Source organism: Rattus norvegicus, unplaced genomic scaffold, assembly GCF_021556685.1.
Source record: "Rattus norvegicus strain SHRSP/BbbUtx unplaced genomic scaffold, alternate assembly SHRSP_T2T unassigned-0000113, whole genome shotgun sequence".
NCBI lineage: Eukaryota > Metazoa > Chordata > Mammalia > Rodentia > Muridae > Rattus > Rattus norvegicus.
Genome location: NW_028238834.1, coordinates 112501 through 129402, shown reverse-complemented (window position 1 = coordinate 129402; position 16902 = coordinate 112501).

Genomic DNA, 16902 nt, shown 5'->3' with positions numbered 1-16902 from the left:
TTGACCAAAACAAAAAACAACAACAGGGGCTGGAGAGATGGCTCAGCGGTTAAGAGCACTGACTGCTCTTCCAGACGTCCTGAGTTCAATTGCCAGCAACCACATGGTGGCTCACAACCATCTGTAATGAGATCTGATTGATCTCTTCTGGTGTGTCTGAAGATAACTGCAGCATACTCAGATAAATAAAAAACAAATCTAAAAAAATTAAAAACAACAACAAAAAACACAAAAACAAACAAACAAACAAAACCCCCAAAACTAACAACCTAGAGGGTAGATATCTGCCTGCCCAGGTCTTCTAGTGCTATTTAAGGCTTCCTGTAGATAATAAAGCTTGTGTATCTTTTATCCAGGAACAGAATCATCAAGGCAGGGTAGGAGAGAAGCCCTGTTTGGGATTAAACGTTTCTACAACGTAACAGGAGGAGGCGGAGGGAGAGGGGCTCCTCAGACATAAATCTAAAATAGTACAATGGATCATTTTGAAGGCGTGTGGGTGAGGGTGACTGGAGACAGAGTTTTTCTCTGAGTGAGTGTGGAACTCACTGTCCCTGAGCTCAGCCTGTGATGAGAGAGAGAGAGAGAGAGAGAGAGAGAGAGAGAGAGAGAGAGAGATCGAATTTTCTGTGTCTCTCTGTCTCTGTCTGTCTGTCTCTCTCTCTCTGTGTCTGTCTCTCTCTCTGTCTCCCTGTCTCTGTCTCTCTTCCTCTCTCTGTCTCTCTGTCTCTCTCTGTCTCTGTCTCTCCCCCTCCCCCATGCGTGTGTTTGTGTGTTCAACCGAGGAGGCAATGGCAGATAAATGTCTGCCCCTCCTCTGTAAGCCAGGCCACTCCATTACTGCCTTTCCTTTTTCTTAGTTTGTTTGGTTTATTCCAAGTTAATTGTATCTGTTTCTTTATTTTCCTCCTCATTTCTTTAGTTGAGTCAGGGTCTTTGCACAAAAGCCCTGGAAATCAGTACCTGGATCAGGTCTGCAGCCTGCTCACAGAGTTCTACCCACCTTCACCTCTCAAGTGATGCAATCAAAGACATGCAGCACCACACCTGGCTTCTTTTCACATGTACATTTACTTTAGTTCCAATGCTCATTCAGGTCTGAGAGACGGGGGAGGGAAGGAGGGAAGAGAGACAGAGAGTGACAGAGAAACAGTTGACCGAGAGGGAGAATTGTAGGTTAATTATTGTTCCGTCTCCTCAATCACGGTCTACTGGTCGCCATCGTGGCAACCATGCCCCGCAACCCTACCTTCGGTAAGATCAAGCATAATGGCGGCAACCATATAATTCCTGCTTAGTCGCACTGAACACTCCGGTCATCACTACCTGTGGAGAATTGTAAGGGGGCTCCTCTGGTCTAGAGAGTAGTACCCTTGAATGAAATGAGGATCACAGCAAGCATTATTTGTTTTGAGATATAAGATGTGGAAAGAACTATATGTGTGGATTTACAGACAGACAGACAGACAGACAGACAGACAGACAGACAGAGAGGACAGGACAGGACAGGACAGGACAGGACAGGACAGGACAGGAGAAAAAAACAAGAACACAAACAAAAACTCAAAATGGAAGTCCGGTTCCAAATAGTCTCTGTCTGCCCTGTCGCTCTAGTGTTGGTGGTCCAGGTTATAAAAGCTTATACATGGGTGGGTGCGGGAAGTGCTGCTGGGTGTTCAGTTCAGGTCCAAGATTATTGCGGGTAACTAGACAACAAAGAAAGCAGTTAGACTGACTCCTACAGTGTTCGGTTTCTGAGTGTGTTATCACACAGAAGAGCCTAACAGAATATGTAATGAATTCTGGCAGCAACAGCAGAAACAACCAATGAGAAAGTGTCCTTATAATACTAGCAACTGCAACAAAATGGCAGACTAGCCAGCTAACAGTTCCCTAGCCATTAACTCATCTGACATAGGCCTTCTTCACGTTGCATCTAGATAGGTCTTCCTGTCTTCCTCTCCAGTGTGTGTGTGTGTGTGTGTGTGTGTGTGTGTGTGTGTGTGTGTGTGTGTGTGTGTGTAAAGAGAGAGAGAAGGAGGGGGGAGAGAGAGAGAGAGCTTTAGAGAGAGAGAGCTTTAGAGAGAGAGAGAGCTTTAAAATCAGCACTCAAGCCTTTTCTCTTCCTATCCCTATCCCAACCCCCCCCCCCAAACCAGCAGCAAAGCCACCAGCACTCGAGAGACAGAGGAAGATGAAATCTCTAGTCTGAGAAACAAGAGGAGGTAGATAAACATACCCCTCTCTCCTTCATAATTTGTTAAAGTGTTCCCTTTGTGTTGTGTGGACTCTACTGTATTAAGCAAGTTTCACATCGTACTATCTCCAAAGAGGAGTCAACAGTCTCTTGGCGTGCAGGCAGTTGTTGCCTGCTTTAAATATTTTTTGGTGTGTTTGTTTGTTTGTTTGTTTGTTTGTTTGTTTGTTTGTTTCAAAACCGAGGGCCTGCCTGCGTTCAACAGATCCAAACCCAGTTCTCAGAGGGGAAAATGGAGTCAAGTCCGAAGTCACTGGCATTTAGGTCATCGGCCATTGACAGTCATAGGAGATGGAATATCGTCCTTTCTCCAATGGAGACTCACCTGGGTATGCATCAACCACATCTAAGGGCAGGCCTGGGTTAGTACGGGGTGGTGGATGGGGAGGAAGGATCTGGAAAGAGCTTTGCGATGGGAAACTATGATCAGAATGTTGCACAGAAAACAAAATTTGTACTTAAAAAAAAAAAAGGCTCCCGATATCTATCCAAAAATGAAAGGAAATAAAAACCGACATCAGAACTTTACTAACTGCAAATGCTCCATCTCCCTGTATCCAACCACTCCACTCCCAGATAGGTAGATGATAGTTTGCACTTCTGTCCCAGTTGGGCTGTCGAGGTTAAGGGAAGGGGAACCACCTCTGTGGTTATGTGATCCACACACGAAATAAAATAAAAGGAGCGGATAAACGTGCCTGGCATTTTAAGATGCTCAATTTCTTTGCAAGCTTCATTTTGTTTCATTCTTTTAAAGGTTTACTTATTTATTTTCACTTACATTGAGTACACTAAAGCCCTTTTCACATACACAGGGCAGTAGAGTGCATGGGATATCCCTTTGCAGAGGGTTGTGAGCCACCATGTGGTTTCTGTGGAATCGAACTCAGGACCTCTGGAAGAGCAGAGCGGGAGTGCTCTTAACCTCGGAGCCATCTCTCCAGCCCTTGACAAGCTTTATTTAACTAAACATTAAACATGAATCAGAAACGCCAAACCCTGTACATATATGGTCCAGATTCACCCTTACTTAGAAATCCCCGAGCTGGCAGGGCGAGGCTGGGAATTGAGAGTGAGCAAAAAGGGAGTCTGCCTCTTTCCCCCAGGGTGTGCTATCAACTCCATTACCATTTCCAAACAGCTGGGTGTGAGTCTAACTAAGGTTTCCTTCAGTCAGACATTTGCCAGGAGCCGGAGCCCTGACAGGACAGCGAGAGCGATGATCAGACATCATTTCACAGTGAAATCATCACTCGCTGATTTCAGGCAGAAAACTTTAGAAAACTCTAAACTCTAAAGAGGCACTGAAGCGTGCTAGGGCAGCAGCAGTACTTCCCCGACTGACCTTCAGGAACCTGCATATTCTCCAGCCCCGCCCCACCCCACCCCCTCTCAGCTAGCTCCTGTCCACCTCCCCTCCCCCCACATACAGGGAGGAGGCCTTGTGTGTGTGTGGGGGGGGGGGGCGGCAGCGGGAAGATGCAACTCTCTTGAGAGAGAGTTCGGGTCTCCCAAACAAATACATAACTAGAAACTTCATTTATTTACTTTATTTCATCGAGCATACCGTGGAAGAGGAAAAGGAACAGGGAAGCAGGCCAACTGGTCGAGCTCCTCCTTTCGTTTTGTTTCAAAAGGAAAGGAAAAGCCAAAGAACCCCCTCTTTTTGGTGAAAGGAACAGAATGGTGAAAGTTGAAACATCGGCTCGCCACTTAATACTTTGGCTTTTAATAAAAGGGACAGCAGATCGACTTCCGAGTTGATTAAGAGAGAGAGAAAGAGAGAGAGAGAGAGAGAGAGAGAGAGAGAGAGAGAGAGAGAGAGAATAAAAACCACAAAAAAACGTTTTGTCGACCAGCCTCCTTTTAAACCTCTGTTACACAGGAAGACTGGTCAACCTCATTCCCCCCTCCCCCCACTCACACACACACCCCTCCCCTCCACGGAGAGGTTTAATGAGAGAAGAAAGGTAGAAGAAGAGAGTAAAGGCCAGTCATGAGCACGTGGAGAGAATTTGGGAGGGGAATGGGGAGAGAAGGGACAAAGGGGAAGAGGGGAAGAGAGGAAGAGCAAAAGAGCAAAGAGAGGAGCAAAGAGAGCCAACCTCATATTTTATTTTATTTTTTTTAAAGATTTATTTATTTTATTTATGCGTAAGAGTACACTGTAGCTATTTTCAGACACACCAGAAGAGAGCATCAGATCCCATTACAGATGGTTGTCAGCCACCTTGTGGTTGCTGGTAATTGAACTCAGGACCTCTGGGAGAAATTTTGTGTGTGTGTGTGTGTGTGTGTGTGTGTGTGTGTGTGTGTGTGTGTGTGCCCGTTAGTTTAAAAATCTGCTGTAGACCTCCCTTTTAATATCTGTTTAACAAATATTTTTACCATATTTAAATTTTATTTATTTTATTTTACTTAAAAATAATAATGAATAAAGAGTCAATGTGAATAAACAATAAAACAAAAATCAAGGTGATCGGGGTTGGGGATTTAGCTCAGTGGTAGAGCGCTTGCCTAGCAAGAGTAAGGCCCTGGGTTCGGTCCCCAGCTCCGAAAAAAAGAAAAAAGAAAAAAAAAATCAAGGTGATCAACAGATACCGACGACTGACATGGAAAAAAGTTAATAGATCGCCATAAAAACAGAGTAAGTGCGATGTAAACAATAAAACAGATGGGATGGAGAGATGGCTCAGCGGTTAAGAGCACTGACCGCTCTCCCAGAGGTCCTGAGTTCAAATCCCAGCAACCACATGGTGGCTCACAACCATCTGTAATGAGACCTGATGCCCTCTTCTGGTGTGTCTGAAGACAGCTACAGTGTACTCACATGCGTTAAATAAATAAATTTAAAAAAAAAGAAAACAATAAAGCAGAAATTAAGACGAGGGACACAGAAGGACAAGGGAGATAAAACAATTAAATGTTAACAGACATAAAGTGGGAACGACGGGGTTGGGGATTTAGCTCTGTGGTAGAGTGCTTGCCTAGCAAATGCAAGGCCCTGGATTCAGTCCCCAGCTCTGAAAAAAGAAAAAAGAAAAAAGAAAAAAAAAGAAAAGCGGGAACGAGATGAAGGGCAAATATAGACGACTGAAACGAAATGATGGAATAAATTTATAAAATAATAATAAAATACGAGTAAATACGAATAAATGGCAAACTGGACTTTAATAAATGTTTAAATCAAGGTGAATGACAAATACAATTTAGACAAAAAGGTTTTGAAAAATGAAAAGAAATAGAAAGCATATATGAATCAATAACAAGACTGAAGTCACAATGGCCTTGAAGTGACACGGACGACAAACGTGAAAAACATAAATGAAATAATTTCGACAGCCACGGACATTCACATGGTGTGTTGGGAAACACCGCAGTCTTTATTTGGCGAGTAAAAACGCCTCGGGGAACTCTGTACATAGGAGGCTGGGAGCATGAATCACTCTATCTATCTATCTATCTATCTATCTATCTATCTATCTATCTATCTATCTATTTTTTATTTTTCTCTCCCTTACATCTTCCCACCATACCATACGTTTCTCCTTATACAAATCCATAGATTTATATATGTTCTTAATTTCATTTTTTTCCTCTGCCACACAGCCCACCACACAGAACCTCTAGATCTCGGGATCCCCTTCTGCCAGCACCAGTGGCAAGGGCACAGCTCCCCAGAGAATTAACTCGATCCGAACATAAGCGCGACAAGAAATTAAAAGTTAAATCGGAAGTGAAACTGAAAATGAAATTTTGGCCGAAAATAAAATAAAATGAAAGGTATAAGTTTTGTGACAATCAAATCATAAATCCCAATTGGGCAAAAAATAAAATTACAAAGTCAAAATTTTGTCCAGTCCACTGTGCTCCTGTGGAATCCCTCCCTGGAACTTGCTCGGTAGAGTAGTCTAGTCCCAAACTCACAGAGGTCTGCCCTGCCTTTCTCTGAAACCTACAGAGCCAGTCAAAACCTACAATCCTTTGTTGTTTGTTTGGCAGTTTGGCAGTTTGTTTGTTCCTGGACAAAAATGTGGGCTCTCTCTGATTCCTATATGTCTGCATGCCAGAAGAGGGCACCAGAACATAAGAGGACACACCACACAGCTCCTGAGAATCCAGAGGGTTTTTTTTTGTTTTGTTTGTTTTGTTTGTTTTTCTTCCTCTTTTCTTTTTTTCCGGAGCTGGGGACCTTGCTCTTCCCAGGGCCTTGCGCTTGCTAGGCAAGCGCTCTACCACTGAGCTAAATCCCCAACCCCGAGAATCCAGGTTTTTGACCAAAACAAAAAACAACAACAGGGGCTGGAGAGATGGCTCAGCGGTTAAGAGCACTGACTGCTCTTCCAGACGTCCTGAGTTCAATTGCCAGCAACCACATGGTGGCTCACAACCATCTGTAATGAGATCTGATTGATCTCTTCTGGTGTGTCTGAAGATAACTGCAGCATACTCAGATAAATAAAAAACAAATCTAAAAAAATTAAAAACAACAACAAAAAACACAAAAACAAACAAACAAACAAAACCCCAAAACTAACAACCTAGAGGGTAGATATCTGCCTGCCCAGGTCTTCTAGTGCTATTTAAGGCTTCCTGTAGATAATAAAGCTTGTGTATCTTTTATCCAGGAACAGAATCATCAAGGCAGGGTAGGAGAGAAGCCCTGTTTGGGATTAAACGTTTCTACAACGTAACAGGAGGAGGCGGAGGGAGAGGGGCTCCTCAGACATAAATCTAAAATAGTACAATGGATCATTTTGAAGGCGTGTGGGTGAGGGTGACTGGAGACAGAGTTTTTCTCTGAGTGAGTGTGGAACTCACTGTCCCTGAGCTCAGCCTGAGAGAGAGAGAGAGAGAGAGAGAGAGAGAGAGAGAGAGAGAGAGAGAGAGATCGAATTTTCTGTGTCTCTCTGTCTCTGTCTGTCTGTCTCTCTCTCTCTGTCTGTCTCTCTCTCTCTGTCTCCCTGTCTCTGTCTCTCTTCCTCTCTCTGTCTCTCTGTCTCTCTCTGTCTCTGTCTCTCCCCCTCCCCCATGCGTGTGTTTGTGTGTTCAACCGAGGGAGGCAATGGCAGATAAATGTCTGCCCCTCCTCTGTAAGCCAGGCCACTCCATTACTGCCTTTCCTTTTTCTTAGTTTGTTTGGTTTATTCCAAGTTAATTGTATCTGTTTCTTTATTTTCCTCCTCATTTCTTTAGTTGAGTCAGGGGTCTTTGCACAAAAGCCCTGAAATCAGTACCTGGATCAGGTCTGCAGCCTGCTCACAGAGTTCTACCCACCTTCACCTCTCAAGTGATGCAATCAAAGACATGCAGCACCACACCTGGCTTCTTTTCACATGTACATTTACTTTAGTTCCAATGCTCATTCAGGTCTGAGAGACGGGGAGGGAAGGAGGGAAGAGAGACAGAGAGTGACAGAGAAACAGTTGACCGAGAGGGAGAATTGTAGGTTAATTATTGTTCCGTCTCCTCAATCACGGTCTACTGGTCGCCATCGTGGCAACCATGCCCCGCAACCCTACCTTCGGTAAGATCAAGCATAATGGCGGCAACCATATAATTCCTGCTTAGTCGCACTGAACACTCCGGTCATCACTACCTGTGGAGAATTGTAAGGGGCTCCTCTGGTCTAGAGAGTAGTACCCTGAATGAAATGAGGATCACAGCAAGCATTATTTGTTTTGAGATATAAGATGTGGAAAGAACTATATGTGGATTTACAGACAGACAGACAGACAGACAGACAGACAGACAGACAGAGAGGACAGGACAGGACAGGACAGGACAGGACAGGACAGGACAGGAGAAAAAAACAAGAACACAAACAAAAACTCAAAATGGAAGTCCGGTTCCAAATAGTCTCTGTCTGCCCTGTCGCTCTAGTGTTGGTGGTCCAGGTTATAAAAGCTTATACATGGGTGGGTGCGGGAAGTGCTGCTGGGTGTTCAGTTCAGGTCCAAGATTATTGCGGGTAACTAGACAACAAAGAAAGCAGTTAGACTGACTCCTACAGTGTTCGGTTTCTGAGTGTGTTATCACACAGAAGAGCCTAACAGAATATGTAATGAATTCTGGCAGCAACAGCAGAAACAACCAATGAGAAAGTGTCCTTATAATACTAGCAACTGCAACAAAATGGCAGACTAGCCAGCTAACAGTTCCCTAGCCATTAACTCATCTGACATAGGCCTTCTTCACGTTGCATCTAGATAGGTCTTCCTGTCTTCCTCTCCAGTGTGTGTGTGTGTGTGTGTGTGTGTGTGTGTGTGTGTGTGTGTGTGTGTGTAAAGAGAGAGAGAAGGAGGGGGAGAGAGAGAGAGAGCTTTAGAGAGAGAGAGAGCGAGAGAGAGAGAGCTTTAAAATCAGCACTCAAGCCTTTCTTCCTATCCCTATCCCAACCCCCCAAACCAGCAGCAAAGCCACCAGCACTCGAGAGACAGAGGAAGATGAAATCTCTAGTCTGAGAAACAAGAGGAGGTAGATAAACATACCCCCTCTCTCCTTCATAATTTGTTAAAGTGTTCCCTTTGTGTTGTGTGGACTCTACTGGCAAGTTTCACATCGTACTATCTCCAAAGAGGAGTCAACAGTCTCTTGGCGTGCAGGCAGTTGTTGCCTGCTTTAAATATTTTTTGGTGTGTTTGTTTGTTTGTTTGTTTGTTTGTTTGTTTGTTTGTTTGTTTCAAAACCGAGGGCCTGCCTGCGTTCAACAGATCCAAACCCAGTTCTCAGAGGGGAAAATGGAGTCAAGTCCGAAGTCACTGGCATTTAGGTCATCGGCCATTGACAGTCATAGGAGATGGGAATATCGTCCTTTCTCCAATGGAGACTCACTGGGTATGCATCAACCACATCTAAGGGCAGGCCTGGGTTAGTACGGGGTGGTGGATGGGGAGGAAGGATCTGGAAAGAGCTTTGCGATGGGAAACTATGATCAGAATGTTGCACAGAAAACAAAATTTGTACTTAAAAAAAAAAAGGCTCCCGATATCTATCCAAAAATGAAAGGAAATAAAAACCGACATCAGAACTTTACTAACTGCAAATGCTCCATCTCCCTGTATCCAACCACTCCACTCCCAGATAGGTAGATGATAGTTTGCACTTCTGTCCCAGTTGGGCTGTCGAGGTTAAGGGAAGGGGAACCACCTCTGTGGTTATGTGATCCACACGAAATAAAATAAAAGGAGCGGATAAACGTGCCTGGCATTTTAAGATGCTCAATTTCTTTGCAAGCTTCATTTTGTTTCATTCTTTTAAAGGTTTACTTATTTATTTTCACCACATTGAGTACACTAAAGCCCTTTTCACATACACAGGGCAGTAGAGTGCATGGGATATCCCTTTGCAGAGGGTTGTGAGCCACCATGTGGTTTCTGTGGAATCGAACTCAGGACCTCTGGAAGAGCAGAGCGGTGAGTGCTCTTAACCTCGGAGCCATCTCTCCAGCCCTTGACAAGCTTTATTTAACTAAACATTAAACATGAATCAGAAACGCCAAACCCTGTACATATATGGTCCAGATTCACCCTTACTTAGAAATCCCCGAGCTGGCAGGGCGAGGCTGGGAATTGAGAGTGAGCAAAAAGGGAGTCTGCCTTTCCCCCAGGGTGTGCTATCAACTCCATTACCATTTCCAAACAGCTGGGTGTGAGTCAACCGTTTCCTCCAGTCAGACATTTGCCAGAGCCGGAGCCCTGACAGGACAGCGAGAGCGATGATCAGACATCATTTCACAGTGAAATCATCACTCGCTGATTTCAGGCAGAAAACTTTAGAAAACTCTAAACTCTAAAGAGGCACTGAAGCGTGCTAGGGCAGCAGTACTTCCCCGACTGACCTTCAGGAACCTGCATATTCTCCAGCCCCGCCCCACCCCACCCCCTCCAGCTAGCTCCTGTCCACCCCTCCCCCCTCCCCCCACATACAGGGAGGAGGCCTTGTGTGGGGGGCGGCGGGGAGATGCAACTCTCTCGTTTTTTTTTCCTTTTCTTTTTTTCTTTTCTTTCTTTCTTTCTTTCTTTCTTTCTTTCTTTCTTTTTTTTTTTTTTTTTTTTTTTCTTTTCCGTAGTTGGGGACCGAACCCAGGGCCTTGCGCTTGCTAGGCAAGCGCTCTACCACTGAGCTAAATCCCCAACACCCGCAACCTCTCTTGAGAGATAGTTCGGGTCTCCCAAACAAATACATAACTAGAAACTTCATTTGTTTACTTTATTTCATCGAGCATACCATGGAAGAGGGAAAAGGAACAGGGAAGCTAGGCCAACTGGTCGAGCTCCTCCTTTCGTTTTGTTTCAAAAAGGAAAGGAAAAGCCAAAGAACCCTCTTTTTGGTGAAAGGAACAGAATGGTGAAAGTTGAAACATCGGCTCGCCACTTAATACTTTGGCTTTTAATAAAAGGGACAACAGATCTCCCTCCTATTTGGTTAAAAAAAAAAAAAGGAATTAAAACACCACAAAAACGTGCTGTCAGCCAGATTCCCTTTAAACCTCCGTTATACAGGAAGACGGGTTTTTTAAGCATCATTTTAAATATATAAATATGTATTTGTGTGTGTGTGTGTGTGTGTGTGTGTGTGTGTGTGTCCGTCCGTCCGTCCGTCAGTCAGTCAGTCAGTCAGTCAGTCAGTCAGTCAGTCAGTCAGTGTCTTCTGTATGGAGAGGATGTGCTGACTCTGAAGCCATGATCTAGACACTTTCTAGATCACAGTTAAAAAGTTTTTAATAACTGTGTGAAGGAGACAGGTAGGTGTGTGTGTGTGTGTGTGTGTGTGTGTGTGTGTGTGTGTGTATGCATGCATGCATGTGGGGGAGGGGAGGCTTGATATCAGCACTCAAGCTTTTTTACTTCCTATCCCAATCTCCCCAAACTACCATCAAAGCAGCACTAGGGAGGCAGAGAAAGGTGAATCTGAGAGTTTCAGTCCTTCCCGCCCTACAGACGAATACAGAGAAACCCAGTCTGAGAAACTAGGGAGGGGGAGGGGGAGAGAAAGAGAGAGAGAGAGAGAGAGAGAGAGAGAGAGAGAGAGAGAGAGAGATCAAATTCTCTTGTGTCTGTCTCTGTTTTTCTCTATTCTCTCTCTCTCTCTCTCTCTCTCTCTCTCTCTCTCTCTCGTTGTGTGTGTGTGTGTGTGTGTGTGTGTGTTTGTTTGTTTGTTTCAAAACCCAGAGCCTGTCTGTAACAGATCTAAACACAGTTCTTGAAGGGGAAAATGGAAACAATTCCATAGTCTCTGGCAATGAAGTCATCTCCCATTGAAAACCACAGGAGAGGGAATATTGTCCTCAACTAGGCATATATCAACCAGTATTTCACAGGCAGACCTTCAGGGAGGTGCAGATTCACCAGCCCTACCCTCCTCCCATCCCCCCAGCATCCCTGCTCATCTCCTGTCCACCATTTGTTGATTCATTGTTGCTGTTGCTGTTGCTGCTGCTGTTGTTGTTGTTGTTGTTGTTGTTGTTGTTGTTGTTGTTGTTGTTGTTCCTGGTGTGAAGAACACTTTGAGGTAGCCTTCCTCTAATAAACCCTCTGGTCTTTAGGGATCCTTCACCCACTCACTCTCTGCCAGACTGAGTTCACAGCAGAAAACGCGTTTTTGAGAGAAACATGTTCCTGGTCCTGTGTGCCCATATTGAGGGAGGCATGAGAAAGGGATAACAAGGAAGGGAGACCCGGCAGTGGTAGGGGGCTGGGATGGGGTCGGGGGTGGGTGTCCTAGCTTGCTAATCCAACTGACCCACTTGCTGTGTAAATAAATATTTTGCATTCTGTGTCCCTTGTTTGATTTCTCACTAAATTCCAGATTGTCAATCTCCCTGTGTCGATTGCACAAGAACCCAAATGGGGATGCTGGGTGGTGAGCTGATTCCTCCCTAGAACACTGTGCACTCTCTCATAGTCTCCTAAGCTCCTTGCTGGACTCTTTTGGGCTTGGACCTGGCTGTCTGTAAGCCAGGAAGGAAGGAAGGAAGGGAGGGAGGGAGGGAGGGAGGGAGGGAGGGAGGGAACAGGCCTCAGTTGAGAATCCCAATTTTCTAGTTCACTGCATCTGATGGCTGGCTGACCCTTCCAGGTGAATTGTATTTTTTTTTTCCTTTTCACTCCTTTATTTGAGTCAGGGGTGTCTGCACATAGACCTGGAAATCAGTACCTAGATCAGCCTGCCTGCCTGCCTGCCTGCCTGCCTGCCTGCCTGCCTGCCTGCCTGCCTTCCTCTATCTCACAGAGACACAGTTCTAAACACCTCTGCCTCTTGAATGATGGAAATAAAGACATGCACGAACACCTGGCTTCCTTTCATTGTACATTTAGCCTAATTCTCAGTTTTATTCATGTCTGGAGAGGAGACTTGCTTGTGTGCTGTAGTTCAATTCCTTTCACTGTGTGGTTTCCCCACCACCTTGGCCACCATGCCACGTGGAAGAGAAGAAGAGATGAACCATATTGTTGGCACCCATATAACAAACACTTGGTTGCTTCCTCTGAGCCCTCTGAGTATCCTTACATCTCTGTATTTTAAAGTGGTTTTGTTTTGTTTTTTATTGCTGTCAAACTCTCTCTCTCTCTCTCTCTCTCTCTCTCTCTCTCTCTCTCTCTCTCTCTATCTATCTATCTATCTATATGTGTGTGTGTGTGTGTGTGTGTGTGTGTGTGTGTGTGTGTGTGTTTTTTTCCCCCAGAGCTGAGGACTGAACCCAGGTCCTTGAGCTTGCTAGGCAAGGACTCTACCACTGAGCTAAAACCCCAACCCCTATCTCTGTGTTTTAAAAGTAGACTCTGGAGCAATACCGGGCAGGTCTCCAAGGCGGGTCCTTCGCTTTATTCTATTCTTTTTGTTTTTAATTGTTAAAGATTTGTTTGTTTGTTTGTTTGTTTTATGTCTATTCAGTACCCTGTAGGTGTCTTCAGACACCCCAGAAGAGGGCATGATTGACAATTACAGATGGTTGCAAGCCGCCATGTGTTGGCTGGGTATTGAACTCAGGACCGCTGTAAGAGCAATCAGTGCTCTTAACGACGGTGCCATCTCTCCATCCACCTACTTTATTTTATTCTCTATGCTCTCTTGTGCGAGTCAAGGTCAAGCAGGCAAGAAACACCCAAACAGATTGGTCCATCACCACTTTCTGAATTTTTTGTTGTTGATGTCAGGGATGTAAAGCAAGTTTACCCATGAAGAATTGTAAGGGAGTCCTTCTGATTTAGAGAATAGCAGCCTTGAAATGAAATGAGAATCACAACAAGCATTTGTCTTATTGTTTTTGTTTTTTTCTTCCTTTTTCTTCGGAGCTGAGGACCGAACCCGGGGCCTTGTGCTTCCTAGGCAAGCGGTCTACCACTGAGCTAAATCCCCAACCCCTACATTTGTCTTAAAGTCTGAAAAACACAAAACAAAACAAAACAAAACAAAACAAAACAACAACAACAACAACAACAACAACAACAACAACCAAGAACAAACCATGAGACCGCAGAAATCCTCAGGCGGAGGAGTAAGGAGCTAGTTTTTATTGGTTAGGGTATTATTTGGTCGGGTGGGGGTAGGGGTGGGGGTGGGGGTGGGGGTGGGGGTGTTGTCCTCCTCCACCTCTTGCATGAATGAGCTGAACATTACTTAAGCTTGTGTCCAAAACTGTCCATTTTTTAGATTGATCCCAGGAGGGAGGGAGCGAGCCGGGGATACAGCACACCCTCTCTGGCCTCAGAGGTCCAGGCTCCCGGCAGGGCCCGAAGGGACTCCTGGGGGAAAAAAATAAAGTCTCCGAGGCACCACCTAGCCGGTTTTATTCTTGAAGAAAAGCAAACATACATAATGGAATAAGGAAAAGAAAAACCCTGTTTTCTATATACACAAGCAGTCGTAATTTGTTATAGTGTCCCCTTTGCGTAGTTTGGATTCGATGACTTTATTTTATCAAGCAAGTTTTAAACAGCGGTAACTCCAAAGAGGAGTCAACAGCCCCTTTAAGTGCAGTCAGTCATTGACCCTTTGGTCTGTCTGTCTGTCTGTCTGTCTGTCTGTTTCAAAACGAGGGAGGGCCTGCCTGCCTGCCTGCCTGCCTGCCTGCCTGCCTGCCTGCCTGCCTGCGTGCCTGCATCAGATCTAAATACAGTTCTCAGAGGGGAAGACAGAGACAAGTCAGAAGTCACTAGCACTCAATGGACGACCACCAACCTCAAGGGCAGGCCTAGGGTAGAATTTGATGGACGGACGGACGGACAGACGGACGGACGGACGGATGGACAGATGGACAGAAAGGATCTAGGAGGAGCTTTGGGAAAGATGAAAAGCCTCCATTTCCCCAAAAGAACGAGCCCCAACAGCTGGGCTCTTCGAGATGAGTTATAAGGGGAACCACACATACAGTTTTGTATCACACATACAGTTTGTCATCATCCGTCAATACCAGGTAGACTTTTCAACGTATGTAGGTAGCTGTTGTCAGGTCAGTCCTTTACTAAGCCTCATGTAAGCTCTGCAGGGTAAGCCTCAGGAATTCATCTGTGCGTCCCGCAGGGGTATGCTTTCTTGCTTTGTTAAAGGCTAGACTTTGGTTGCTGTCTGTCTGTCTGTCTGTCTGTCTGTCTGTCTGTCTGAATGAATGAATGAATGAATGAGCGAGGGAATGAACGAATGAGGAGGGGATGCACATGCCTATGGTTTTAAGATGCTTAATTTCTTTACAAGGTTTATTTATTTAAACATTAAACATTGGGGTTGGGGATTTAGCTCAGTGGTAGAGCGCTTGCCTAGGAAGCACAAGGCCCTGGGTTCGGTCCCCAGCTCCGAAAATAAAATAAAATAAAATAAAATAAACATTAAACATTAATCGGAAATAATGGAGTCAGCAGTTAAGAGTTCTGACTGTGTTCTTCCAGAGGTCCTGAGTTCTATTCCCATGGTGGCTCACAACCCTCTGTTATGGGATCGATCTGCTGTGTGTCCGAAGACAGCTGCAGTGTGCTGTTTGTAGGGTAAAGAAAAAAATACTAAAGAAGAAAAAAAAAAAGAGAGAGAAAAAGTTAGAAGCACCAAGTCAAGTCATGTAAATATTGCCCACATTCGGATTTAGACATGCCTGAGCTGTCAGGGCGAGGCTGTGAGAGCGAATCAGTGAACGATCGGACTCTTCCTCTCTCTGTGAGGGTGTGTCATGAACTCTATTACCATTTCCAAAGAGTTAGGTATGCTGGAGCGAAGTGGACCGGAAAGCAAGGGAGGGAGAGGTATGCCTACACGGTCCACCTGCCCCCGCCCCCCCCCAGGGAGACATCCTCGAGTGGGGGAGGGGCGGAGGTGTGGAGGGATAATTTCCAACAAATAAATCCCAACAAATAAATTACTAGAGACTTGATTCATTGATTTACTTTAAATTTATTGAGTGTATCGGGAAAGAGGGAAAATGGGTCAAGGAGGGAGGGAGGGAGGGAGGGAGGGAGGGAGGGAGGGAGGGAGGGAGGGAGGGAGAGAGGGATATCTTTTCCTCCAAATCGGCTGGTATGTAGTCTCAGTGCGTCAGAAAAAAGACTGCTTCTGGCCTCCTCCTTTCTGATTACCCCAAGGCAGTCTGGTCACCGTGCTGTAATAGAAAGGGAAACCACAGTCAAGTCATGGGAGCGAGCGAGCAAGCAAGCAAGCAAAAATCATAAACAAAAGCAAAAACACGTCTGTTAAGTTGAGCAGAGCAGAGCAGAGCAGAGCAGAGTAGGGCAAAGCAATACAAGGTCACATTCCACAAAGGCTGATATAGTCTGCCATCTTGGTCTACAGAGTGAAAAGTAGAAGGAGAAAATGAATATCGCTTTGTGTGTCACAAAGTTTTTAAGTTGTAAGAACATTGCAGGGCTAAACCTTCAAATCCTCAAACCACCCAACCCAAGCTTTCCTCCTCCTCATCCTCCTCCTCCTCCTCCTCCTCCTCACCCCCCATTGCCCCCCCCCCCGTGTGGTGTGTGTGTGTGTGTGTGTGTGTGTGTGTGTGTGTGTGTGTGTTTGCGCACGAGCTCGAGCTCGGGCACGCATTTCTTTCACTGCACAACCATCATTGAGGACGTTTAAATAAACACGAATGAATCAGACAGGCAGACAGACAGGGGCCATAATGGATCCCTACAACTCGGTGGTGGTGGTGGTGGTGGTGGTGGTGGTGGTGGTGGTGGTGGTGGTGGTGGTGGTGGTGGTGGTACAATTTGTTGACCTCTCTTTTCTTTAAAGAAAGGACAAGAAACAAAGAGAAATAAAAATGAAGGAATATAGACCTAGCCAAATATTATTTTATTCCTCCTTCATGGAGCGACAAGAAGATTTATTCATCAACCTTCGTCTAGAATAAGAAAGTAATTGCAAATGAAATCGAGCCATCTTACTGTAATAAGATGTTATCGAGAGAAAGGGGAATTGGATACTGGATCCATTGCTGCCCCCCCCACACACAAATTGGAAAGAAAAGCAACTCCCCAGATCGCTTCAACTAACGAGGCTTATTTAAACTGGAAAAAGAGGGCTGGAGAGATGTCTCAGCGGTTAAGAGCCCTGGCCGCTCCTCCAGAGGTCCTGAGTTTTCAATCCCCAGCAAGCACATGGTGGCTCCCAACCATCGGTAATGGGATGAGGCCTTCTTCTGGTGTGTCTGAAGA